Source organism: Schistocerca cancellata, chromosome 4 (assembly GCF_023864275.1).
Source record: "Schistocerca cancellata isolate TAMUIC-IGC-003103 chromosome 4, iqSchCanc2.1, whole genome shotgun sequence".
Taxonomy (NCBI): Eukaryota; Metazoa; Arthropoda; class Insecta; order Orthoptera; family Acrididae; genus Schistocerca; species Schistocerca cancellata.
In genome coordinates, this window is record NC_064629.1 from 431342006 (window position 1) to 431368620 (window position 26615).

At 41.9% G+C, this 26615-nt stretch overlaps 1 protein-coding gene and 1 non-coding gene across 5 annotated transcripts in view; one reads left to right on the plus strand and one right to left on the minus strand.

Moving 5' to 3' along the window:
- The window catches only part of LOC126185026 (amidophosphoribosyltransferase-like), a 247646-nt gene that overhangs the window by 36061 nt on the left and 184970 nt on the right, over window positions 1–26615 (minus strand). Inside the window, exon 1 of one of the 4 annotated variants that reach the window (XM_049927757.1) lies at window positions 16269–16359. The exons of 2 other annotated variants lie outside the window; for them this stretch is intronic. The gene's annotated coding sequence lies outside the window, so the exon portion shown is untranslated. Of the gene's footprint in view, window positions 1–4431; window positions 4452–16268; window positions 16360–26615 lie in introns of those variants that run through there. One more of the 4 variants, XM_049927758.1, reaches the window with a different exon arrangement.
- Window positions 10280–10353, plus strand: Trnat-ugu (transfer RNA threonine (anticodon UGU)). Its single transcript has one exon. It is a non-coding gene; the product is annotated as a tRNA-Thr (tRNA).

Here is a 26615-nt window from a genome sequence, read left to right on the forward strand (position 1 = left end):
TAACATTTTCTGGAAGATGGATCGACAGAAATGGTCGTTCCTTGACCACTACAGTCCCCAGACCTTGTCCCCTTAATTTTTGCCTGTGGAGACGACTGAATGGCGAAGTGTAAGCAGAAAAATTAAAAGCAAGATACGAATTGATCGTTGGATGTGTAGGGACCCCTTCACGATACCCTTCCTTTTACCCAAATAAACCCCTTTCAGTACTACAAGAAGCTCGTTCCCAACAACGTGTAGATACTGACGCGCCAGCCGGTGTGGCCGAGCGGTTCTAGGCGCTACAGTCTGGAACCGCGCGACCGCTACGGTCGCAGGTTCGAATCCTGCCTCGGGCATGGGTGTGTGTGATGTCCTTAGGTTAGTTAGGTTTAAGTAGTTCTAAGTTCTAGGGGACTGATGACCTCAGAAGTTACGTCCCATAGTGCTCAGAGCCATTTGAACCAAGCCATACTGACGCCCTGTAAAAGGAAGGAAGAAAGATCAGGGTTTAACATACCGTGACATCGAGGTCATTAGAGACGGAACATAAGCTCGGAATGTTTCAAAGATGGGGAAGGAAATCGGCTGTCAGGGAAAACCCAAGTCTGGATGGTCTGACACCCTATAAGGCGAAGGGGTAACAATAAATGCCTAGTCAACTGACTATCATACCACACATTTACGGAGACGCGTTTGTTTAAAAAAAATTATTCGTCATGTAAACTCACACGTAGTTACACAACTTTAAAACAAAAATGGCACTTTATAAATAAATCTATAGCAATTGGAGCACCAACAAGCGAAATGAAAACTTCGTTCTGTAACTAGTTTTATCTCTGCAACAAACAAAAATTATTAGAATTAGTCTATACTACCACCTCCTTAACATTTACTATTCTTTCTGAAATACTGTATACTTCGGCTGTCAGCAATTACTAACACACACACACACACACACACACACACACACACACACACACACACACTGTTTTCACATTAATTCAATGAGGTTTGACGTCCTGGTGCAATTATTTCAACTGGATGTCTTCCCCAGTAATCCTACCAGGGAAATGGGACCTACCGTTTAACGTGCGATCCGAACCACGTGTCGTTCGTGGCGAATCTTCAGATCATTCAGATGTGAAGGCTAGGTTAAAAGCAGATTGAAATTTTCCGTTGTCCCACTCACACACAATCATCTGCGTGACATTTACAAGAAGCCTCGGTCTGGAGAATTCAATTTAGTATCAGCCTTATTTGTTTCAGTCTACCCTCTCCTACAAAAAATGTATCCAATACAGATAATACCGAATTGAATATTTACTATATTCCGAAAAGTGGAGATAAGTAAGAGAAAATCTTCTTAGAAAAAAATTATTTTTATTTAAATCTAGAATACAGATGGTTAATATTCATTAAATTCTCAGCAACTTAAAACCTTTGAGTGGCAGGTCGGGTACAATATAATCTAAACCAACTGTTCAGTCGGATATTAAATGTAGTTTTCGATTAATATTAAATTCTTGCAGGGGACATCTAACTAAAAATTCTCTCTCCTTTATCAGTTTCTCATTTGCTGATTCTAAGGATCCATATTTTAAAAAACTACGCCTTGTGTACATTTGTACTGCAAGATTCAGTATCATAACCCGATTCCCACTTTGCATATTGGGCTTTGCGAATGCCTGATTCCCCTCAGAATTTCAGATTACTATTTAAAGCTAGTAGCTATTCCCTCAACTAACTGATTTACTGTCAGTAACATGTATCTTCTATTACTTATTCACAATTTGAGAATTTTAGCAGAAAGCTGCTAAATTTGACAAATAATCACTGGAGTGAATTAATGTTGGACGAACGGCAAAATCAATCGTATTATGAGCCACTGACAGACTTATGCACGCAGTTGAGAGAACAAACAATATGACAAAGAGATTGAAAAAAAAAAAACAGTATATGACTGAGAATTAGATATTTTATAAGCGAAAATAAAAAAATTGAAAACTTCACAATTTTCTGAGAATAGCAAATAACAGGAGCACGAGCAAACAGCTCAATAAAGAATGCCAGGATGCTTCTGTAGGAAAAGCAGTTATATTCCAATCAAAGTTTCAGGTCCTTAGTTACATGCAATACTAAACAATTAGGCTCCTTACAAACAAATACGAACTTTCTCAATTTGGGAACGGCTACAGACTGACTATAATGACAAAACATGAGAGCTAATTGTACCACGTGTCGTCGTTGTCGTCGTCTTCTGCTAGAAGACTGTTTTGATGAAGCTCTCCGCGCTAATCTATCAATTGCGCGCCTCTTCATCTTCGCGTAACTTACGCAGACAACATCCATTTTAATCTGCCTATTGAATTTTACCCTTGGTATAGCCCTACAATTTTTTCCCAAACTTCTCTCCATTGCCAATTAAATGCACCTTCTTGTCGCAGTATGTCTTAACAATCCCTCGGTTTAGTCGAGCCATAAAGCACTTTTCTAATCGTTTGAATGCAGTGCCCCTTCATTAGTTAGCCGCTCTGCCCATTTAATCTTAAGCATTCTTGCTGTCTAAACTGTTCATTGTCCATTTTTCAGTTACATATAAGACTGTTTATCTGACAAACGCTTTCTGAAAATAGTTCCAAACAGTTTATATTGGATGTTAACGTAACGCTCTTTTTTTCAGCTGCTAGTCAACATTTTATATCCTCTACAATTCTGCCGTTGTCAGTTCTATTTCTGTCCAAATAGGAAATCTCGTCTACTGCTTTCAGCGTCTCATTTATTAATCTAATCCCATCAACACCACCCGACGTAAGTCGACTACACTGTTATACCGTGTAGTTCTCACACACTACGTATTCTCTCACTTCGTATTCGTGGGTCCTACACCAATTACAAGACCACTCTCTAAATCATACTTCACCGTGGAATGTTATTTTAATTGACAGTCACTGTACATGCAGAACCATAATAACAGAGACACTTCAAAGCAAGCGATTAACTACTAGAAAATCGCATTGTGATTCCTTTCGGATGCAATGCTTGCGGAATGGTCGCCCGTGCTCACATAAACGGTGGGCTGATAGCCACCCTTCAGCGCTACCTACTTCTCTCAAACACACAAAACATGCACTGCATTTCAACAAATTCACACGTTTAGCAGACAGACACTGATCTTCACGAGTGGTCACCAAAATACACTGATGAGCCAAAACATTATGACCAACTGTTCAGTTTTCTGCCGGTCCACATATGGAACACAATACAGCAGCGATTCAGCGTGGCGCTGATTCGACAAGGCCTTGGTAGGTCCCCGGAGTTTTGTGGCAGCAGTTGCCTATGACCGATCACGCAATTCCCGTAAATTGCGGGTCGGTGGTTCGTGGGCGCGGAACTGGCGAAAATTGAAAAACCAAATGTGTTCTATAGAGTTCAAATCAGGCGACTTTGGCCTCCAGCACTCACTCAACGTGATGAGTGAATTCTCAAACCACTTCAGCCAGATTCTGGCCCTGCGACACAGACAGTTATTCTGCTGGAAGATGCCATCGCCGTCGGGGAATACATCAAACATGAAGGGATGCAGGTGATCCACAGTGATTTTCACGTTGTCCACAGCCGTCATGGTGCTTTCAATTACTGTCACAGATTCCAAAGATGCCCTCGTGAGTGTTCCCCATAGCATAATACTGCCCACCACCGGTCTGTGTCCCGTAACAGTCCACGCCCCGACCCGTCCCCAACACCCGCGTCCGTGGCGCATAGTATGTTTCGAGTAGCCGACTGCCGGAATGACTGCGTATCCAGACACGAACGTCGATCTGGTGTAACAAGAAACGTGATTCAACCTGCCAGGCGACATGTTCCCACTGATCCACGGTCTCATCTCCATGATCTCGTGGCAACTGTCAACATGGGGATACGTAAGTCATCTGCTGCGGAACTCCACGTTCAGCAACGTGCGGTGAACGGTGCGCTCCGAAACAGTTGTTCCTGACAAGGATTGTCCTCTTTCTTCAGATCTGCCTGTCGGGCGAGCCTCCGACCTCCACATCCCGTGATAAGGCGTGATCGTCCAACACCTGTCGCCTATTAGTTGTTTCACCATTCTTCAACCACTTTCCATAGATGCTCACAACAGCAGCACGGTAACAGGCTACCGCCTTGCCTGTTTCCGAGATGCTCGTTCTCAGACCCCTGGCCTTTATAGGTCCTTTGTCAGAATCGCTTACGACATTGGATCTCCTCATTTGCGGCTGTACTGTCGCTACAATGATTCCCCATACGTCTCTGATCCGCTTCTACAATGTCCTTACTGCGTCACGTGCCCGTGTCCGCAACACTAACAGGTAGCATTCCGTCTTGAGGTTAGCAGTGGTCGTAATTTTTTGACTCATCTGTGTATATCCACATACAAAATCGAGAACATTTCGTGAAGCCTGGAAGTCTCACCTTCTGCAATAAGAGTGTTTGCTGTAGAATTTCTTACGTTCGCAGCAAAACTTGTAGAAATGGGCCTACGCTACGCGCGAACTCGCGTTTTAACAGAGCCGAGCTGTGGTGAGCAATACATTTTATGGCCGAAGACATAAATAACGCAGCGAACGTCCTTTGTTATCTTGACCCTACCAGGGCAGCTGAAAATTTCCACGACTCTCACGCGCGAGAATCTGTAAGATGATGCAAGTTTGAGTATTCGCTACCGGCCGGGTCACACGACACATACATTAAACTAAACAAAGAAGAAAATCGTCTCTCTCTCTCTCTCTCTCTCTCTCTCACTCTCCAGTTTGCCGATTACCAAAAGCAAGGGGCTAACATGGGGTGAAATCCCCGACGGCAAAGAAAGAAAACACAAGGTCGTTAAACCAGCCGTTGTAGAACAACTTTGCCACAACCATCAGCCTCATTTCGCATGCTGCCTACATAATATTAAAGATCGTAAACAAGAGACTGGAAAGAAAAATGGAAGGAAGTCCGGCTGAGGAAGAAATTGGGTTTAGAAGAATTGTATGGACAAGAGATGCATAGAACTCTTACCCCTTCTAGCAAAGAGATTTACTGAGAAGAGAGAGTGTCTATACTTTGGAGCCTATTCTTCCGTTTACAGACTCGGAAGAAGCTTTTGACAGTGAGCCTTCAGTTGCACCAAAAGAAGAGAATACCATCTGGAAACAATAAGCGAAAGGTGTAAGACAAGGTTGTTATCTACTTACATTCTTCAAAACATATTTTCTGCTTGCTTGTATCCCAGTACATTCGTGAAATTTTAGTCCTCAAATGTCATGACTAGTGAGCGTATAGTGAAAGTTAAGTACACAGATTACATGAATTCGACAACAATTATTGCCATAATTAGTGTGTTGAGTGAATGCTTGAAGATACTGTTCTCGTTTTTAGTGAAATGCAATGTTATCTTACACAGCGCGAAAAAACAGTGTTTCAAATTTTGAGGGGTGGTAGTGTGGACATGGTCCGGCACACCTACTCCTACACGTAGATCTATATTCCGCGAGTCACTGTAATGCGTATTGCAGAGGGTACTTTTTATTGTATCATGTATTAAGGTTTCTTCCCCTTCCAGTATGAGACTGCATCATCACGTATTTATTTAATATCTGAATGTTTAAAAATATATTCGAATAACGGCAGTAATGATGGGAGTCTCTACTTATTTCTATTACTACTGTAACTTTAACTTCGCTTCATAATTAAATTACTGTTTTATTTTGGTTGTGGGCGATTTATTCGCTGTGTTTAAATAACTCTTCATCTGCAACAACATGAGTGTTTTAGTAAGTAGGCGATTATTAATTAAATTTGACTTCAACTGCGTGTATTGAGAGATTTTTATGTAAAGGCACTTACAGCCTTCGCCGAAGTATGAGTTCGCGAAAATTTTCACACGACACGCTCATCTGAAGGTTATTTTAGCAATCTTTATTAACCTGTGCGAAGAATCTTATTTTTATAGTTGACAAGCTGCGCATACTCAACGAACAAGTAAAATGGTAATTAAGGTTAAAAGAAGAAATAAAAATCGCACTGGTATTAGCCAAAAGTAATTTTTAATCTCCGCTGCGTGTAAAGCATTTTCAGACATGAAATAAAGACGCAGTGATGGTGGAACAGAAGTGCCAAAACATGTTTAGGTAAAGACGTCAGTGGCTTGTGTTTTACGAAAATGAAACTGCCACCATTCGTATCATAGTAACCACGAGTTTATGAACTCGGTTTTTTATACAAGGACAGACACTGACAATTTTTACGTGAAAGAAAGTGAAAATTTTCCTAAGGTGATGAGAATACATGGCTAGGTAGAGGCAGACTGGTGGTTTACTACGATCCGTCAGCGTGGTGTATGTAACTCGCAAGGCCAGGTTCACCTGGCGGCCCAACTGTGCTAACACGGTGAACGCGTAATCATTTAGTGCGGTATAATGTCGAAACTCTCATCCACTGTTGAGAATGTCGTCCATGCTTTACGAACGTCTAGCGAAGCTGACTCAAGCACTCTGATATGAAAACAGTGTACCTTAATTTTGTACAGGCTCTACTATTCCAATATTTAGATATAAATTCGTGCAGACACTACGAGCTCCTCACATAAAATCTGAAACAAATCTGACAGATTATTCCGAACGAAAGAAGATTCATGGCATCTAATGTATAGCGTCTTCTTGTTACTACAGGTCGGCGATAGGAACTTCCTTAGAGACCAAGCACGGAACCAATCAATCCCGGCATAAATTAGAAACGATTTCATTGTTTGACTCGGGCGATTTAAAACTTCTATGTGGGTGTTTACGGCGGGCATCCTGAATCAAATTTACACGCGTTACCCCAATGCCATCTTGTCCAGGACGTTAGAGAGAAAACCTTTAATTTTATTACTTGCAGGCTCCGGCTATCATACTTTCAACAACTCGCTTTGATGCGTAATGTGCCAGAGATTTACAAATATCGCGCATTTATTAGTAAAAAATGGCTAACTGTAAACATAGATGGATTTTAACTTCGATCTTAAGCTACAATAAATTTTAATTAATTTAACCCAACTATTTACCTATTCACATCATCATCTAAAGAGTAAAAGGTGTCAAACAGAAATGATATATATTTGATTGTAAAAACAGTATCATTGTCCGACAGTACCGTTAAATCGAGAATAAGGTGGTCAAATATTATTATGGCTTTGTTCATTTCTGTGCAAGAGGAAGGCCAACTTGCAGGTAATGGTGGCCAATTTTGTTGCTGGTGTTATATTTATCATATCTATTATTTTTTCAGAATTGTGACAAGCTGTTCACTACAGACTTCCTATGAGAGTAAATTAAAATACACACTAGATATTATAGCACGTTTCTGTGAAAGCATATCTTGGTCTAAAAGTTGTATTACCCCGAATATTATTCCGTTTGACAAAGAATGGATGTATACCAAGTCAGTCAACTTTTTGATATTTTCATCACCAAAATCACACTGTGGCGAAGAGGATTATCGCTAAACTCAAACATTAATCGAAGATTAAGAAATTATAATGTAAAAATCTTCATGGACTGGTAAAGGCTTTCGTAACATCTTTCCTGAGACAAAGTCAGATTCAGTAAAAAGATAGTGTATATTACCAGCACTCTGAAACTGTCACTAACGGTTAGCAACATTACATCAGTGAATAAATTAACTACGAGGCTGTAGTTAATGTTTCGGACTGCTCAGACAGGTGACTACAAGACGCACGTTTGCGAATCACATACAAATTCAGTTACACCATTTGGGTCAAGGAATTCTATTTTTCGTAACTATGCATTTATTTTTCGTAAGACACAAACGAAATAAAATATGGACAATTTGTTAACTTATGGTTTTCTGTGTAATCAAAGTCGGCAACAGGGACATGACTTAATGGGCTCCGGAACGCCCTATACTTGCAATTTTAAATAACGCTTATAAATTACATCTTTCCTCACAAAGTATTTGAGGTAGGAAGTTGAACTTTTTACAGATTATTTATTGGAATATGGGCTACAACTTAACACAGGGATTTTACAAAATTTTAGTTCAGTTATTAAAGATGATTTTTTTTCAATTGTAATGAAAATTCACAACATTTTTTTGCAATTTTTTATTTATATATTCAAAAATATACAGTTTTTTGGAAAAAGGCTGTGTTAAATTATGCAGAAGGTACTGTGTAACATTTACTGAAAGTCTGAAACAAATATGTTTGGAAGATCCTTAGAAAACATGTAATTAGTATGAGAAAATAAAAGTTTTGGGAATCGAGCGACAAAGATTGGATTAACTTTTTAGTGCATTCCAGGTCCATAGGATGGATTATCTTCATCCTCTGCAAACTCCTCCTCCAGCTTCCTCTTGTTCCTCCTCCTGTTTACTCTTGCTTGTATTTCTAGATTCTTTACAGCCCTGTCTGCAGCCCGAAGGCGTTCCTTGTCTAAAGCAAGCATCGCTCGTACCATGTTAGAACCTATCTTCATTCCCATATTTCTAAATACATTGCACCTTACAATGTTGCCATCATTGAAAGTCGCAACAGCAACTTTACTTTTACTCATTATTATACTTCAACAAAACAGAGACTCAAGAAACAGAATTAATTACGAATGTTTTCGAGATAACGACAGAGTAAATAAACATGAAACAATCGACAATCACACCAGCGATATATATTGAACCATCACAGGTTAGCCACAACACATACTTTATCTCACATCACTAAAATGTACCTGATGAACACGGACGTTAATAATAACACCATTTGACAGCAGTTTAACAGCGCCACAGTGGGTCACGCCCATGTAGAACACATTTCAAAAAAAATTTAAAAATAGTTGTAGTCTTCGGAATTGAATAAATTATATATCTATTAAAAGGTAATAGTCTGCAGATTCAGAAAACGCAAAAAAGTAAAAATTGAACTTTTCATGATTTTGAGCCTTTCCGGAGCCCCTTAATGCTTTGGCGCGTGTAGTAAATAAATTTTAGGTCGTCGACAACTGGCTCTGCAAGTTAGTTTACACATTTAAAGTCCAATACGATATGCTATAGCCATATTCTGCAAACCACTCAAGTGAATGGCAGGAGGTACTTTCCATTGTAGCACTTATTAGTCTGTCTTCCCGTTCCTTTCGCGTGTGGAGCGCGGGAAGCATGACTGCTTAAATGCCTCTCTCCAAGCGGTAATTACGCTAATATTGACTTCGCTGCCCCTACGGGAGCGATACGCAAAAAGCTTCAGTATACACACCTAGATCTCTCACATAATACTGGTTCTTGAAATTTTGTGAGTAGGCTTCCGCGTGACATATTCCATCTTCAGGTTTTCACCATCTCCACGACACTCTCCCGTGCTTTAAACAGACGTGTGGCCATTCTGCTGCCTTTCTTAGTACATGATCGATATCTCCTGTTAGTCCTATCTGGTATGGGTACCAAGCACTTGAGCGAAATTCTAGGATGGGATGCACAAGTGATTTGCAAGCAGTCTCCTTCGCAGACTGACTATATATACGAAGACAGTAACTTGTTCTCGAAAGAACAGTTACTGTTGATGGCCGTGCAGCTTTTCCCTGGAATAAATGATGACTAACTGACAACCTCAGCTGCCGACAGGTGTTGTTGATATACGTCGATGTGAACAGCTGAAAATGTGTGCCCCGACCGGGACTCGAACCCGGGATCTCCTGCTTACATGGCAGACGCTCTATCTATCTGAGCCACCGAGGACACACATGAATAGCGCGACTGCAGGGACTTGTCCCTTGCACGCTTCCCGTGAGACTCACATTCCCAACTGTCCACAATTCTACATATGTATTGTACCCTATAGACATTTGCCCACCCACTCCTTACTCGCGCACGCTTTGGTGATTCCCGTAGGAGTTTGGGCAACCTGTGCGCATTCGCACTGACGAAGGTCAATGGCTGGGTAGCCTCTAACTATATATACGAAGACAGTAACTTGCTCTCGAAAGAACAGTTACTGTTGATGTGCAGCTTTTCCCTGGAATTCCAGGGAAAAGCTGCACGGTCATCAACAGTAACTGTTCTTTCGAGAACAAGTTACTGTCTTCGTATATATAGTTAAAGGCTACCCAGACATTGACCTTCGTCACTGCGAATGCGCACAGTTTGCCCAAACTCTTACGGGAATCGCCAAAGCATGCGCGAGTAATGAGTGGGTGGGCAAATGTCTGTAAGGTACAATACATATGTAGAATTGTGGACAGTTGGGAATGTGAGTCTAGATAAGTCCCTGCAGTCGCGCTATTCATCTGTGTCCTCGGTGGCTCAGATGGATAGAGCGTCTGCCATGTAAGCAGGAGATCCCGGGTTCGAGTCCCGGTCGGGGCACACATTTTCAGCTGTCCACATCGAGGTATATCAACAACACCTGTCGGGACTGACTGTATGTTCCCAGTGTCTCGCCAATGAAGTGACGTCTGACACCAGCTTTACCTATGACTTAAACCGATGGGATGATTTCATACCCTCCATAAAATATTACATCGAGGTATATGTGCGAGTTGACTGAGTCCACTTGTGACTCACTAATACTGTAGACACAAGACATTATGTTTCTTTGTTTTCGTTTTGCGAAATGCACAGTTTTACATTTCTGAACATTTAGAGGCCGTTGCCAGTCTCTTCCCCACGTTAAAATCATACATTGGTGCAGCTTTTTTTCAGATAGTGCCTCATTTAACAGGGCAATACATCTGCCCCAGCCGACCGGCGTGGCCGAGCGGTTCTAGGCGCTACAGTCTGGAACCGCGCGACCGCTACGGTCGCAGGTTCGAATCCTGCCTCGGGCATGGATGTGTGTGATGTCCTTAGGTTAGTTAGGTTTAAGTAGTTCTAAGTTCTAGGGGACTGATGACCACAGCTGTTAAGTCCCATAGTGCTCAGAGCCATTTGAACCATTTTTGAACATCTGCCCCTTCCGATGTCGTTTTACGCAACTCGCAATGTTATATCTGACCTTCAAGAACTACGCGCCGGGTTTTCATATTCTCTCGCTCGCTATGCGCAAATTAAGAGGGGTGTTCAATAAAGAATGATCATATTTGTTTTTGAAAACATACCTTTACTCATCCTCGTAATTTTGATGGTCCTTCTCAAAGTAGTCTCTCATGAATTCAAAGTAGTCTCTCATGAATTCAATGCACTTGTCCCACCGTTTCTGCCAGTCTTCAAGTACATGCTGGAAACCATTTTTTGAGAGGTCCTTCAAAATCGCCTCAGCAGTCTTCACCACTGCTTCTGATGATTGATAATGACTCCCACGACGGCGTTTCTTCATGTTAGGGAATAGAAAAAAGTCATATGGGGCTAAATTCGAACTATAGGGAGGGTGAGGGATGCACTTCACGTTGATTTTTACTAGATCTTCAGCAACAACACTGGCAATATGCGGCCGCGCATTATCGTGGTGCAGCATCCAGCCTGTTTCACGGAAATGTGGTCTTTTGCGCTTGATATGAACTTGCAATGTTTTTAGGACATCCCTGTACTATTGTCCAGTTGCTGATGTGTGGGCAGGTACAACATGCTTGTAAACCATCCCATGAATATCAAAGAATGAGATGACCATAACTTTTCCAGCAGAAGCAACCACTTTTGTTTTTTTGGGGGTTGGTAATGAAGGAGATTTTCACACTGAGCTTTGCTGTTTGCTCTCAGGATCAAAACGATGTAGCCAAGTTTCATCAGCAGTGATTACATTTGAAAGAAACTCCGGATCTTCTCTAACATCAACTTTAACTGCAGACCTACACACGAATGTCCTTTTGTTCGGGAATCAACAGTCTTGGAACCCATCGCCCACAAACCCTGCCATGTGTAATTTTTCTGTCACCAACGCGTGGGTGGCACCAAATGAAATGTTCAGTATTTCAGAAACTGATCTTAAGGTAATTCGTCGATCCTCTCTCACAATGACAGCAGCAGTGTTGATGTTTTATTCGGTGAGAGCAGTAACTGGAGCACAGGGTTCAACTTCCTTTCAAATTGATTGTCTCCCCTCTTTAGACGTTTTAAACCACCTTCAAGCTATGCTGTAGGGAAGAACAGACTCTCCGTAGACCTCCTGTAACATTGGATAGGCCTCAGCCACACGGTCGCAGGTTCGAATTCTGCCTCGGGCATGGATGTGTGTGATGTCCTTAGGTTAGTTAGGTTTAAGTAGTTCTAAGTTTTAGGGGACTGATGACCACAGCTGTTAAGTCCCATAGTGCTCAGAGCCATTTGAACCATTTTGAACCTCAGCCACAGATTTGTTGAGACGAAAGCAGAATTTCGAAGCCATATGTTGTTCCTCGCGTGTTACCTCCATTGCAGCGGCACGCGATACTGAAGATATCGGACCTTGCCTGCCTCTCACAGGCGGGAGCCAGGGGTTGCAACAATGAAACTACTACGACGTATTTGTTGCACATTAAGCTAACAGAATATCATAAGATTAAATTTTATAAGCGAGAAATTATGACCATAAAAACCATTCTTTATTGAACAGCTCTCGTATTAGTCCTGCAGAAAAAATGAACAGGAACTCTTTGTAAAAATTTAATGTAGTTAATTTTGTACTGCGATACGTTTTCACTAGAGGCCGTAGTTCGTGGCACTCCCTCCTACAACTGTATAAAAATTTGCGACTGCGCGAGTATCTTCCACATCCAGTCTTTTTTGATCTTCATTGACTGTTTTTATTACGCCACCGCCTTAGTCGAGAACTTACAAACTGTAAAACTTACGTCTGTGTAGATTTTACCTAACAATCTTGTGAATTTTAACAGCATAAAATAAACTATTACACCGTTGCATTCGTCGTGCTTTATGACTACGAAACTAATGTAGTTGTAATGGTGTGGATGGAATTGTCAAAATAATTAGTTTTAGCGTAACGTTTACAAAATTCGTTTTTCTTTCATTACCATCATGGGCACTTTTAAATTAATCAATAGAGACCAAAGGAGGGCAAATATCGGGACTAGACTAGTTCGTGTAGTCGGAAATTTTTGTACAATAGCGCCACGAACAACATACTACAAATCCTGGGATGAATGTGGGGGTGCAGGTGCGTTTCAAGGTCACTTGAATCTCCAATTTTTTTGGTTTCCAAGTTGTCATGAGTCTGTGTAACTGGACACACACACACACACACACACACACACACACACACACACACACACACACTGTATCACTGTTTACTAAACATTCAACCGTTCTCTGCTAAAGACAGAATTCTTTCCTGAAACCTATTTTATTTGAAAGCAAACATGAACAGAAGTGAGCTTTAGCTTGAAGTGAAAATACAACAATACTATTATACATGCTGCACTTGATATGATGTGGTTTCGTCTCTTTAATGAACGAATGCTTACGAAAACAGTGTAATAAAAAAGTCTGCAAGAAAAATATCTTTTAATATTATGTTTTAAACAAACCTTGCGGTCGGAGACAGATGGTTTCTGCACTACTTTTTTCAGCTAGTTATTTTAAATTTCGTTGACAAAAACTTCTCCGTAACTGCGGTTTTCGTCCCGCAGCTTTGATTTTTCCTTGTAAAAAATATTGCCGAGACACTCAAACTGGGTTATCTGTTCCAGTGCTGCATTACTTATTATAGTTTTACATCACATGGGTGACTTTCCCTTTAATGCTGTACATTGGTTTTATAAGTGGAGATGTTCAAATATAAAAGGAACATCTCCTCTAATAAAACAAAGGTTATGGCATTCAAGGGAAAATCACCTGTAGGATGTAAAATTGTAATAAGTGCAGTAATACAGGAGCAAGAAATCGACTTTCCGGATCTTGGTTCTGACATGGGAAGAAATTTTGACATCGGAATTGAAAACAATATCCTAAAATTTAAGGCAATCTGTGGAACAATTGGAAATACCCTACAAGAAAAGCCACGAAAGAGAGAGAGCGAGAGAGATGAAGTTTTACTAAGTCATGGCAGCACCCATTACGCTCTATTGATCTGAAACCCGGGTTCCACACAAAACGATATGAGCACGACCCAGGTTGCGGAAATAAGATTTCTTCTTAGAGCTTTAAGGTGCACCAGAGAAGATCGCTCCAGGAATGAATACACTAGGAATTAGTAACAAGTTGAGTCAATACACAAGAAAACAGACCCAAATAAAGACAGATGATGGGAGCACGTAGACATAATGCACGAAAATAGACTTAAAAAACATTATTGACCATAAACCACGGCCGGCCGTTGTGGCCGAGGGGTTCTAGGCGCTTCAGTCTGGAATCTCGCTGCTTCTACGGTCGCAGGTTCGAATCCTGTCTCGGGCATGGATGTGTGTGATGTCTTTAGGTTAGTTAGGTTTAAGTAGTTCTAAGTCTAGGGGACTGATGAGCTCAGATGTTAAGTCCCATAGTTCTCAGAGCCATTTGAACCACAAACCACGAGGGACAAAACAGAGGCGAAGACCACGGAAGAGACGAGCTGGACCTTATTCACCTACTCCATAAAGGAAGGAGGAAGGAGACAACGTTGTTTTCCGACTTGATGTTGGTCACCATTTTCTACTGTTCTTGCTGAGCATTATAAATAATCAGATTAAAGCTGCCCACGACAACACTACTGAGTTCGCTGTCACTGATGATTAATGATAGCAGCACGAAAAACACACAAAAGATTTTTGGAAACATTTTGCTTACTTTTTTGTTGCTGAGGTTTCAAGACGTTCAGTTGTTAAGATAGTGCTCTACGTTAGTAATACATGAGGTAGCTGAGCCCTCTTCTTTAATATAAATGGCAAAATATACTGTAGCGGTCACTGTAGGACCTGCAGCACGATGCGCCCGAAATGGCAAGCCATGGCAAGTTGGCCACACTTTCCCCATACAGAGCTTTAATGTACGTTCACACGAGCCATTGAAACTGCATGTTGCGACAATATGGTCTGGAAATAATGTCCGGCAACGTTGCTGGCCATACGAATTGCAGCCACACGTCTGCGACATTGCTGGAGCAGATAGGTTTACAAAGACCACTGCACTGCTACCAAATAAACGAAAGCGAATTATGGTAATGGAAATGTTCGGCTCTCCACTTTTTTGCATTCCAAAACGGAAAATCTTAGCAATAAAACGAGAAACTGGGCTTTGTAAGTCGTTCATTTTTAAGTAAGCCAACTGAACCAGAAACTGTAACTCGTGAACTGACTATGGTGAATACATACATTTTTCAGGATTTCATCAGAATGTGGAAACACGATTTTGAACACATCGTAAAAAGAAATCGCCTGACAATTTGTAAAGCGAATACCAATGTGAAAGACAGTCCACCATTTACAATCAGAACGGCAATCACTCATCGTTTTTGGCTACTGGTGATTCATACCGAAGTTTGACCTATTTCTAAAGCCGACTTGTGACCGATATTTGTATCTTGGCACCAGACGTTTGCAATGCTTTGGTAGAAACATTCACAGAATTCATTGGAATAAATTTGAAATAACGATCAAATACTTATGTTAATACTTTATCATGGTTCGCCAGTGCAGTGAGAGAACTATTAATTTCATAAATGCGACACATCTACGACCAGTTACTGGACGTGGAAAATAATGTAAACAGAGACCATAATCAAAAAGGAGCAGTTGGTGAGTTTCTGTCCATGAACACGGAAACGCACGTGATGAAGCTCACAAAAAATTTAAATGTTTTAAGAAACTGCGTAGAATACATCTATGGCTCACTGTTGCAGATCATCTTCTGATATGGCGGTAGCAGAGAGAATGTCTTTTTTCAGATTACGGTCTTTGTATATCTTACTTTTTTTGTTCAACACTTTCGATCGTGTAAGTATCACATGAAATTCACGGTTCTCTTGTTTGTCTAATTCTACATTCCTGCAGAGAATTAACAAATCGAGTGAAACTACGAATGTGCACCAAATCTCGACCACAAGCGAAATAATACGGTTTCACCGCTCAGATTACATCACTTGGCGCTGCAGTGCTATCGGCGAGAAAAAATGAGGATGCAAGGGTGAGAATGAGAGAGATGCATTTACAGACAAGGAGAGAGGCAGATATGGCTTGGACACGAGAAATATCCTCCGCTCCTAACGGACAACAACGCCAGCACCTCGACCACACCTAGACAACAGCTTGCTCGATCAGCAATGTTGTCGGGCCATGCGAAAACACTGCGGTGGATTGAAGGCGATTTGCAGCAATGTTGACAGCAACACTAATTAAGGGCACACACTGCCGTAAAATATGCCCATGTGAACGCACCTTTAGGGCAACCCCTATAAGCCTGATCACTGGCGAGAGAAAACTTCTGCAGGCGGCGCGTGCGGCCCAGCAACAGTAAACAGAACAAATACTTCTGTTGCAACACGATTGCTCGTATCTCCGCCTGACCCTCACAGATGACAGGCCCCCCGTAAGTATTATCGCCTGCTCCCCTGGGGGCATAAGCGTCTACAACGTCAATGAACTTTGCCCCCGTGTCTTCTACTTCACATCACCACAATAGACGACACACACACACACACACACACACACACACACACACACACACACACACACAGAATAACGATATTACTCTGTTGCAAAACAGATGTCACTCTGCTATCTCGCTAATTAACAGCAACTCGGCAAAACGGCCCCCTGCTAGGATCGATATGTCAGCAGCTATTTCTTTCTGTTAGGACGTAATGTAAACACGATAAGACATTTACTCAACTACACTGGCTATGCTTTCTTCTCTTCTAGATCGCTAGCTGATACACATAGCAATTCTTAGTAATATCTTGCCTGATGCAGACAAGGAAATTCGTGGCCCATAGTTCATACACTACAGGACGAAGGTCGATTCACACTGCACGTCAACGGATAGGAAAGCGACGTCATCGTCAGTTCGAGGTGTATTTACGGTAGAGGAAACGACAACAGAACGTCTCCTCCCTTAGACCAGGTGAAAACCATCCGTCATACAAAACGTCCGAACTAAGGAACTAGCACCGACTGAGTTTATTAATGGTTAGAGCAAATTTCATAATGGTTATTCTTCACTGTTTGTATGGTAAATTGCTGAGAAGTTAAACAATAGGAAAAGTGTCGTCCAAACATTTTAAAACAGCTATATGTATTTGGTAGAAGAAATTTATACATAGAAATCCGTCACTCAGTATTTAGAAGGTAATAACATTGAGCTTTTTTAACAAGTCCATTTTGTTTTTTCTTTTTTTCTGGTAACCAAATAATGTCAAAAACAATTTTGTCTCCTTCAATGGAGCTGACATTATTTAACTGAAATTGTTCATCAATTTTTGTTCCTATCCGTGCACGGTGTACGCTTTTTCTTTTTGCTGAGATTGTAAAATCAAAATCATTTTTCGCTTTCAATGATCTGGCCGGCCTCTTCTGTTGAACAGTTATGGAAAAAAATGCAAGCAGTAGCGAGACATTTTGAATGTGCCTCGGAAAGAAAGCAAACAATGAAATTAAGACTATGCGCGGCGAGGATGGGATAACTGCCGATATTAGCGGACGGCTCCACAGTCGTCAGACCATCGTCAACGTCGAAACTTTCTTCCCGAACAACCTAGATTTTGGCACTCCATTCCATTGACAGTTTCGTGAGAATTCCGACCTTAACATTCCTTTGCATTACGATATGCATCTATGTTGTACATGCACATTTTCTAACTTTATCAATCCATGTTTTATCGGGCCGTCCTATCTGCTTTCTCTTGCCTCGCGGAATACAACATAGAACTTCATTGGTTCATCCGTCATCCATTCCCATAGCCAAATGCACTAGTCAGCTTCATTCTGATAACCACACGTTTTAACAAACAGAATTTCAAACAACGGCCAGCCGGTGTCGCCGAGCGGTTCTAGGCGCTTCAGTCCAGAACCGCGCGACCGCTACGGTCGCAGGTTCGAATCCTGCCTCGGGCATGGATGTGTGTGATGTCCTTAGGTTAGTTAGGTTTAAGTAGTTCTAAGTTCTAGGGGACTGATGACCTCAGATGTTGAGTCCAATAGTGCTCAGAGCCATTTGAACCATTTTTTTTTTCAAACAACGAGAAAAAAATTATTTTCTCAAAACATAGATATGGACTATGTTGCAGTATAGCTTTGAAAGCTCGACTCTCTTGCAGGATGATGTAAAACGTCTAGAAGCAAAGTATGTGGTGATAGAGGACGATGACCAAAACCAGTTGGAAAGAAAGGAAGACAAATGGAATGGTATTAAATGCAATATGTACACCGAAAAACCACCTAAAAACACGATACGATATTGCAGTGCCTTTGCTGTTAAATAGAGCGATGCAGTCCTCCTTCGGACATGCAGGAAGAGGCCCTGCAGCGTCCACAGCTGTTAGGAAATATATGAAATGTACTCGCAGTTGCAAATGCGAACAACCATCTGCTCTATAAGCTATCGCTTGCGCCTTGTCCCGCAGTTACGCAGGGTCGGCCACGGTTAATCTGATTTGGCATGTTAATTTTAAGGGGTGGCCGGATGCCCTCCCTGCCGCCACCCTGTACCCCTCAGGACGGAAATAGTGTACCCCAACCGTCTGTGTCTAGTGGAATTCATGATATAGTGTGAATAGGTTCAGATGTCTGCGAGCTGTGTAACAGGCGGAACGTGGGCACCAGCCCGGTATTCACCTAGCAGGATGTGGAAAACCGCCTAAAAACCACATCCAGGCTGGCCAGCACACCGGCTCTCGTCGGTAATACGCCGGGCGGATTCGATCCGGGGGCCAGCGCCCCTACCCGAGTCCAGGAAGCAGCGTGTTAGCGCTCTCTGCTACCCTGGCGGGTTAACCATCTGCTCTATAAGCGAATGACAATGAAAATTTGAGCCAGACCGGGTATCGAACCAGGATTTCCCGCAATATCTCATTCATCCGCCGATACGAGGCAGCCACTTTCAATTAAGGTTTCCTTCCCTGTGCGGGAATTACATAATGTGTGTACAAGTACAAGTTGTGACACAGGAACGATGACGTATCGAAGTTTGGCTTCTGCCTGTGAGTCGTGCACGAATAGCCAAAGCGCTAAGGGCGAACGCTTGCGTAATGCGGGAAATCCCAGTTCGAGGCCGGTCAGACACAAATTTTTGTTGTCGTCATTCCCTTGTACAGCTGATGGCTATTCATATTTGCAATGGCGAATACGTTTCACGCAACTTAAAACGATCGGAAAAAGAAAATCTTCACTCTTGAGGCACATTATAAGGCGTAACAGCTTCCAAACAAAATATTTCAGGGCAAAATCATTCGGAAGAAAGGAAGAAGAAAACCAAGAAAGAAGACACTAGAAGAACTGGTGCAGAGCATGGGGTACCGAAACAGCGCTAAAATGAACAGTGGTATCCAGAAAAGAAGTGAATGGTTGCAACAAGGCATAGACGTTAGTGGAAGATAATGACTAACTAGTTTGTTCCCCGATTTGACTCTTGTCCTACTAATATAGTAATTCCCATTATGTAACTCGCCATTGCTCACTGAGAACAGCCCGCCTCACTGCCTTTAAGTCAAAACTGGAAACCCACACTGAGAGTAAACTTCCCTTTTCAGAAAAGTTTTGAAAACTATTCAGTTAACCAAAAGCTGTGAAGGCCATTGTCACTATTTTGTTTACTTACTTCATTTTATTTTTTCCTGTCCGTCCAGGCCAATGGTTCCCAATATTTACGAGACCATTACCCGCTGAGTGCAATCTGATATTAGCTATTAGCTAGAACCCGACAATTACCAACATCTACTGAACTTCAGAATGAAAAAGAATGTTACTTGAAAACTTTAATTCTTAGAATCACGAAAAATAAATGATATTTAGTTTTCTTAGGTGTCTCATTAAACTACGGCTAATGAGTCAATTGGTACTGTTCGTTTCTAACTTTTTTATGGTGATGCAATTCTCAGTGCATGGCGAGTGCTACCTACAACTCCTCCTCTGGAAATGTTTTTACTATACTTATTGTTTGCAAAGTACTTAAATGCTTAACTTCTTAGACATTTTACGTCTGAACTGGCAGAAATTGCAAGACTTCAAGCTGCTTTGTGTCAGACCACTGCCACCACCACCACCACCACCACCACCACCACCACCACTACTACTACTACTACTACTACTACTACTACTACTACTACTAATAATAATAATAATAATAATAATATGTAGGTCCCACAGCTGTGTTCGTTTACTTTTTGCGAAGTGAATAATGAAGCAATTTCTGGTCCATTGTAGGAACTATCTACAATTCTGAGAAGGCATTTTAACGAGATACGTGTGATGTATATGTCTCCAGTTTACTGTCATAATTGCATGATACACAGAACAAAACATGTGTCTAGCGGGTCGACTGTGTGAAGAAGACAATGTTCATACATTCGTTTCACAAGCTGTAATCTCCACCACATTGTGTCACACGTTAATGTTAGTATTTAAAAAATACAGTTATTCCTAACTTATGTAATCAGTATTATAGCCTTACAAAATAGCGATTACAGTAATAATATTTTTAAAACAACTTGGTTTCGTGGCTGAAACACAATCGAATCTTACTTTACGCCTCAGGTGTAATTACCCCAGTTTGGGAACCACTGATGAAGGTACTACCCTCCACTGCAAAATCTCGTTACCAGGTTCTATGATTTCACTGGTTATTTCTACAATTTAATTTTCGATGTGTTAGATATAAATTATATTAGGCGTTCTAACTGATTTTCAGGTATACTTTCAACACTGATCTATTAAGTTCTCCCATTTCTTGTTCACTTTTGTCTGAACTAAAGAGGAAAAATCTTCATCAAAACGAAGCTAGTTCACCTACGTTCCATTCCCACATTTTACCCTGTCGTTTTCCCAGCTTATGTATTTCAATATTACCTCTACGAGGGCAGAGATTTATTTTGGTGAAAAGGAATCTCCTCGTCTGCCTAGTCTTTCTGTTCTGAATATCACAATATCTAGATAAAATCTAATGACGTAGTATCACTGGCGGACATGTTCTTCACTGTGCTGAATTAAGATGAATCTCGTAAGTTGTATCTGTGAGACTGTAAGTACTTAACATCGAACGTTATGTTCACATGGTGCCTCCCAACTAATTTTTTTTTTAAAGACCTCATGTTTATTATTTTTTAGCCGTAACTTGTGCTTTGTTGTTCATACAGTGGACATGTTTCGAAGCAACTCCATTATCTACAATCGTCCGGTCCAAAATAAAAATACAAATGAAGGACAGTTGACAGATCGTCTCGACTTACAAACGCAAGATGACCTGCTGATAATCGAATTGTTCCTAAACATGTCCAGCGTATAAACAATAACACAAAAGTTGTAGGTCAAAGGTAATAAATACGTCGTCTATAAAAACGTACAGACTTTTTTGACATCAAGTCAAATACAGTCTCAAAATCTAAGAATTCGAAGTGAAACATTAAATCATACTAAGTATTCCAAAATTTAATTTATGACTAGCAAGTAGTTACGTCCACTTCTAAAGACAGCTTGCTCCTTCGCCCAGTTAAATTACAATGTTCCTTTGTATGGTTAGTAAAGGTTTTAATGAACATTTTGTGTATTATGGAGAGAAAGCTGAAACCCTTCTCGGCCGTTGCTGTAGAACGAAGTCTCAAATCTGAAATTGTTTTTCCAGCAACAAACTTTCTGTTGTTTTCTGAACGCAGACTGCACAACGTCTTGCGCATATGCATGTAGATGTCTCCAATGTGTTGGCACGGCTGTAGTGCATTCCTGTGCGCAACACGGAAGCACTTTTGCTTTTTCGCCCACGCCACGTCAACAACGCGATGAATAGGACTAGACCAAGGATGCCTTTACAAACAACATTACACAGCCCACGCTTTGAGACTGAAGATTGACTCGTATTTTGTAGAGAACGACGCTTTAAATCACCGTTCACACAGAATTAGGTTTTATTTGCTTTCGTTAAGTCGCTTAACGCAAATTTCGGAATACTTCCTTAGAAAATGACAAGGACGATTTTTTTCCTGATCCTTCCCCACTCCGATTTTGTACTCCGTCTCTAGTGATTTCGTCGTCTAGGGGTCGTTAAAGTCTAATCTTCCATTTTTCCCTGTTCCGTTATCTCACTAGTGCAGGAAAATAAGACAATACACGTCCCTCTATCTGACCTCATTATCTTCAAAAGAGACATTCAATAAATTGCTATCACAGTTACTTTTTGTAGCACGATCGTGTGGTATTCTGCGCTAGAATTCTCAGATTCGATGGTACTTCGCCCAGTAAGTGATTCAGCTCTCTCTCGTGTGTGTGTGTGTGTGTGTGTGTGTGTGTGTGTGTGTGTGTGTGTGTGTGTGTGAGAGAGAGAGAGAGAGAGAGAGAGAGAGAGAGAGAGAGAGAGAGAGATCCCATCATACGTGGTCCGCAGTTTTTGTAATTTGACAGTAAGGGAACCTTTCGAAGTAGTTTGCGCGTCATCTGTCTGTGAATCCTGTAAACTTTGTTCTGTGTGTTACCTCATTTCTACACTGATCAGTTAGAACATTATGATCATTACAATAGACACAAGCACATCCAGGCGATAGCAGCGTCACCTGGCGAGGAGTGACTGCTAGTCAAACACATACACGGTGCATGTAGTATCAGTGAGCGTGCTGTCCGTGAGTAGAGAATGGAGGAGGCGCGCGAACTATCTGAGTCTGGCGGAGGGCAGATTGAGAGGGCCCGAAGGCTCGGCACGAGCATTTCGGACATTGCACGACTTGTAGGGTGTTCGAGAAATGCTGTGATGAGGGTCTTCAACGCGTGGCGATACCAAGGTAAAATCATGTCCAGACGTCATGGGTATGGGCGGCCACCCCTCATTACAGATGTCGTACGTCGTGGGCTGTGCAGACTGGCAAAACAGGACAGGCGGCGAACTGTGGCGGAACTAACATCAGACTTTAATGCTGGGCAGAGTACAAGCGCCTCTGAACACACAGTGCACCGAACACTCCTAACGGCGGGCCTCTGCGGCCGACGAACCGTGCATGTGCCAATGTTAACACCAAGACATCGATAACTACGACTGAAATGGGCACCTGACCTTCGGTACTGGACGTTGGTGCAGTGGCAGAGCTTTACGCGGTCTAATGAATCCAGATACATTTCTCATCGTGCCGGTGGGACGACGCGAATACGTCGTCTTCCAAGGGAACAGCTCCGTGACAGCTCCATTATGCTCTGGGGAGCATTCACGCGGGAATCCATGAGTCCAGAGGAGCTCATGCAAGGCACCATGACGGCCAAGGAGTACCGTACACTGTCTGCAGACCACGTACACCCCTCCACGACGATCATATTTATCGACAGCAGAGGCATTTTTCAACAAGATAATGCGCCATGACACAAGGCGCGGAGTGAGATGGAGTTGTTGGAGGAACACAGTGGAGAGTTCCAATTGATGTGCTGCTGCCCACCCCCCTCCAAACTCACCAGATCTGAACCCAATGAAACACATCTGGGATATGATTGAATGTGGCGTCAGAACTCATCGCTTCCCTCCTCGGAATTTACAAGAATTAAGTGACGTGCGTGTGTGTGTGTGTGTGGGCGCGCGCGCGCGCGCGTCTGTGTGTGTGTGTGTGTGTGTGTGTGTGTGTGTGTGTGTGTGTGTGTGCGCGCGCAGATATGGTGGCAATTCCCTCCAGCGACCTACAAAGCCTCACAGCTGCCATGCCATGACGTGTCGTCGTTATTCGTGCCAAAGGTGAACATGCCGTCTATTAGGTCAGTGGTCATAATGTTATGGCTAGGAAGTGTACAGCCGGCCGTTGTGGCCGAGCGGTTCTAGACGCTTCAGTCCGGAACCGCGCTGTTGCTACGGTCGCAGGTTCGAGTCCTGCCTCGGGCATGGATGTGTGTGGTGTCCTTAGGTTAGTTGGATTTAAGTAGTTCTAAGTCTAGGGGACTGATGGCTTCAGATGTTAAGTCCTATAGTGCTTAGAGCCACTTGAACCATTTGAGTAAGTGTACATCTGTATGTTTATCGCACTGTCCGAGGCGGAGATTCGTGACCAGCCGATTAGTTGCCTAAACGACTGTGGAAACCGCCTAAAAATCACCACCGGGCTGGCCGGTGTACCAGACCATGGGTCGTTATTTAATCTGGAACTGAGTAAGCTGTGAACGAATCCAAAGAGAAAATTGGAAAAGGAGTAAAAAAAAACCTTTACGGTTTGACGATGACACTGTAATTTTGTCAGAGACGGTAAATGACATTTTATGTCAGCTGAACAGAATGGACAGTTCCCTGAAAAGATATTACAAGATGAATATCAACAAAAGTAACCAAGGGTGATGGAATGCAGTCACCTATTAGGATGACTCCTCCTGCGAAATTTTTCTCTGTATATTCGTTCTGCTTGCCTGACATTACATCTTCTTGCATCACACATTTAATGCACGTTTACAAGATCTCATACGAAGTTATGGTCCATTTTAAGCTAGTCATTAACTGTAAATAATTGTTAACTCCAAAATAGACACATCACAGATGACTATAATATTCGAACGCATTATTAATGGTACGCTGCTTGGCTCATTCACATCGATTAAATATATACGCGGAACGTTGCAAAACTACATGAAAAGGAGTAAGTACATACGACCAATTGTAGGAGATACGATTTATTTAGTGTTCTGCGGGAGTTTAGTGCACCTACACAGGAGACTGCGTGCAAAGCACCTGTGCTACCCATTCTTGAGTGCTGTTCATGTGTTTAGGGTCATAACAATGGAGAATTAATCGAAAATAACTAAGCAATTCGGAGGCATGCTGTATTTGTTATCGATCGGTTCGATTAGAACGAGAACACTAAGGAAATTCTGCATGTGCTAAACGCTATCGGGGATGTTCGCAGATCCAGCATTTGCGACACACGGCAAAACGATGCTACTGGCTGTAACAGAAATCTCACTTAAGAATCGTTAAGTGCGGAATAAGGGAGATTATGCCTCGTACAGAGGAATACAGAGAGTAATTTTTCACTCGCTCCACTAACGAGAGGAACACGAAAGGGAACGATTAGCATTAGTACAAATTCACGTCCGCCATGCATAGCAGATTTGCTTGCAGAGAGTGTCTGTTCATGTAGATTCGGAAGAGCATGTTTCATCGACACGTCACCGTTACAGATAGTTCCAGCAAATGTCAAAAGCAGCCCTATATGGAAGGCGATGTGCAACACGAGAATTGCTCTTTTTAATATCAATAACCTGTCTTCCTTTGGGATACGTGCCTCCGATGCATACAGCACAAAGACCGTTCTGGGAAACGGTAAGGGATCAGGATGCAAACAGGAACTAGATGACACTCGTCTTTACGCGCAACATCCGTAAAAAGATTAGGAAGAGAAGAGACAGTATAAATATCAACTTCCCCTCCTCATACACCACACGGTCAATAACGAAGTTTAAGAAAGGATGCAAAGATGGTTTGAAGAACATTCTTTGTATCATTTATTTCATATTGTCTGCATCAGACAGGAACCGTTGAAGACCATGACTAGACACAGCATATGTATTTTGTTTGATCGCTTAAGAGACATTTTAGCTGGTAGCGCCAAGAATCACATCCAACGTTTTTCTTCGGAAGGATTACACGGTCCTACCAGCAATAACTATCCTGTATGTTCCTTACAAGAAATTGAACAGCCACGATCCACAGAAATTATAAAAATAAAGCGCTACAATTAAGACTGTAAATTTGTACCATTCTTCATTTATATACATAACGCTGTCTACGAACTAAAACGCCTTATCGTGATGTCGTAGTTACATCACCCATAGTCAAGCAGAAAACAAGATCCTTGTATTGGTGTTATCGGCCTGGTTCACTTTCTGATGTAATCCAGCTGCGCAGTTCACTGAAGTCTCCAGTTATAGGTCGATGTACCCGGCCGCCGACAATTCTACATCCGCTTCATTCACAGTAACTCAGTTTACTTGCGTAATTTTTCTTAACTGTTATGGAACGCTGTAATGGCTGCCTACGAAGCGACTAAGCGGGATTTCAGCAGTTTCTGCTCGAATAAAAGTCTTCTAAAAGAAAGAGTTATGTACAGCTTCGGACTCTAAAGACCAGAAGATGTAAAATATCGCATGCAAATGCAGAAAGGAAGATTAAGCTTCACTGCTTCGTCGGCGACGAGATCATTAGAGACTGAGCACCAGGTCGGATTGGGGAAGGTTTGTGACGCAAATCGGACGCGTCGTTTTAAAGGAAACCATCCCAGCATTTGCCTTAAGTTATTTAGGATTTGAATATGTATCATCAAGTCTAGTGCCTTGCCAATACGACACCTTGCAATATAATCCTACTGAATTCTCCGCTCTTTTTTTATAAATCACAGACAGATTGCGACTAGCCGATCTGTTTCTAATAGATTTCTTCACAAGGAAGGCCCTTTATCATTGCAATCGAAATTTTCGGGAAATAAGAGTTTGTTATGAGGTATCATTTTCGGCTTTTACATAAAATTAGCTGAGATTACCCGTTTCTTTCGATGTCGATATTACTTGTGTTTATCAACTTTTTTGTGTGATCCAAGTTTTCGACATTACTTTCAAATTGTTAACGTG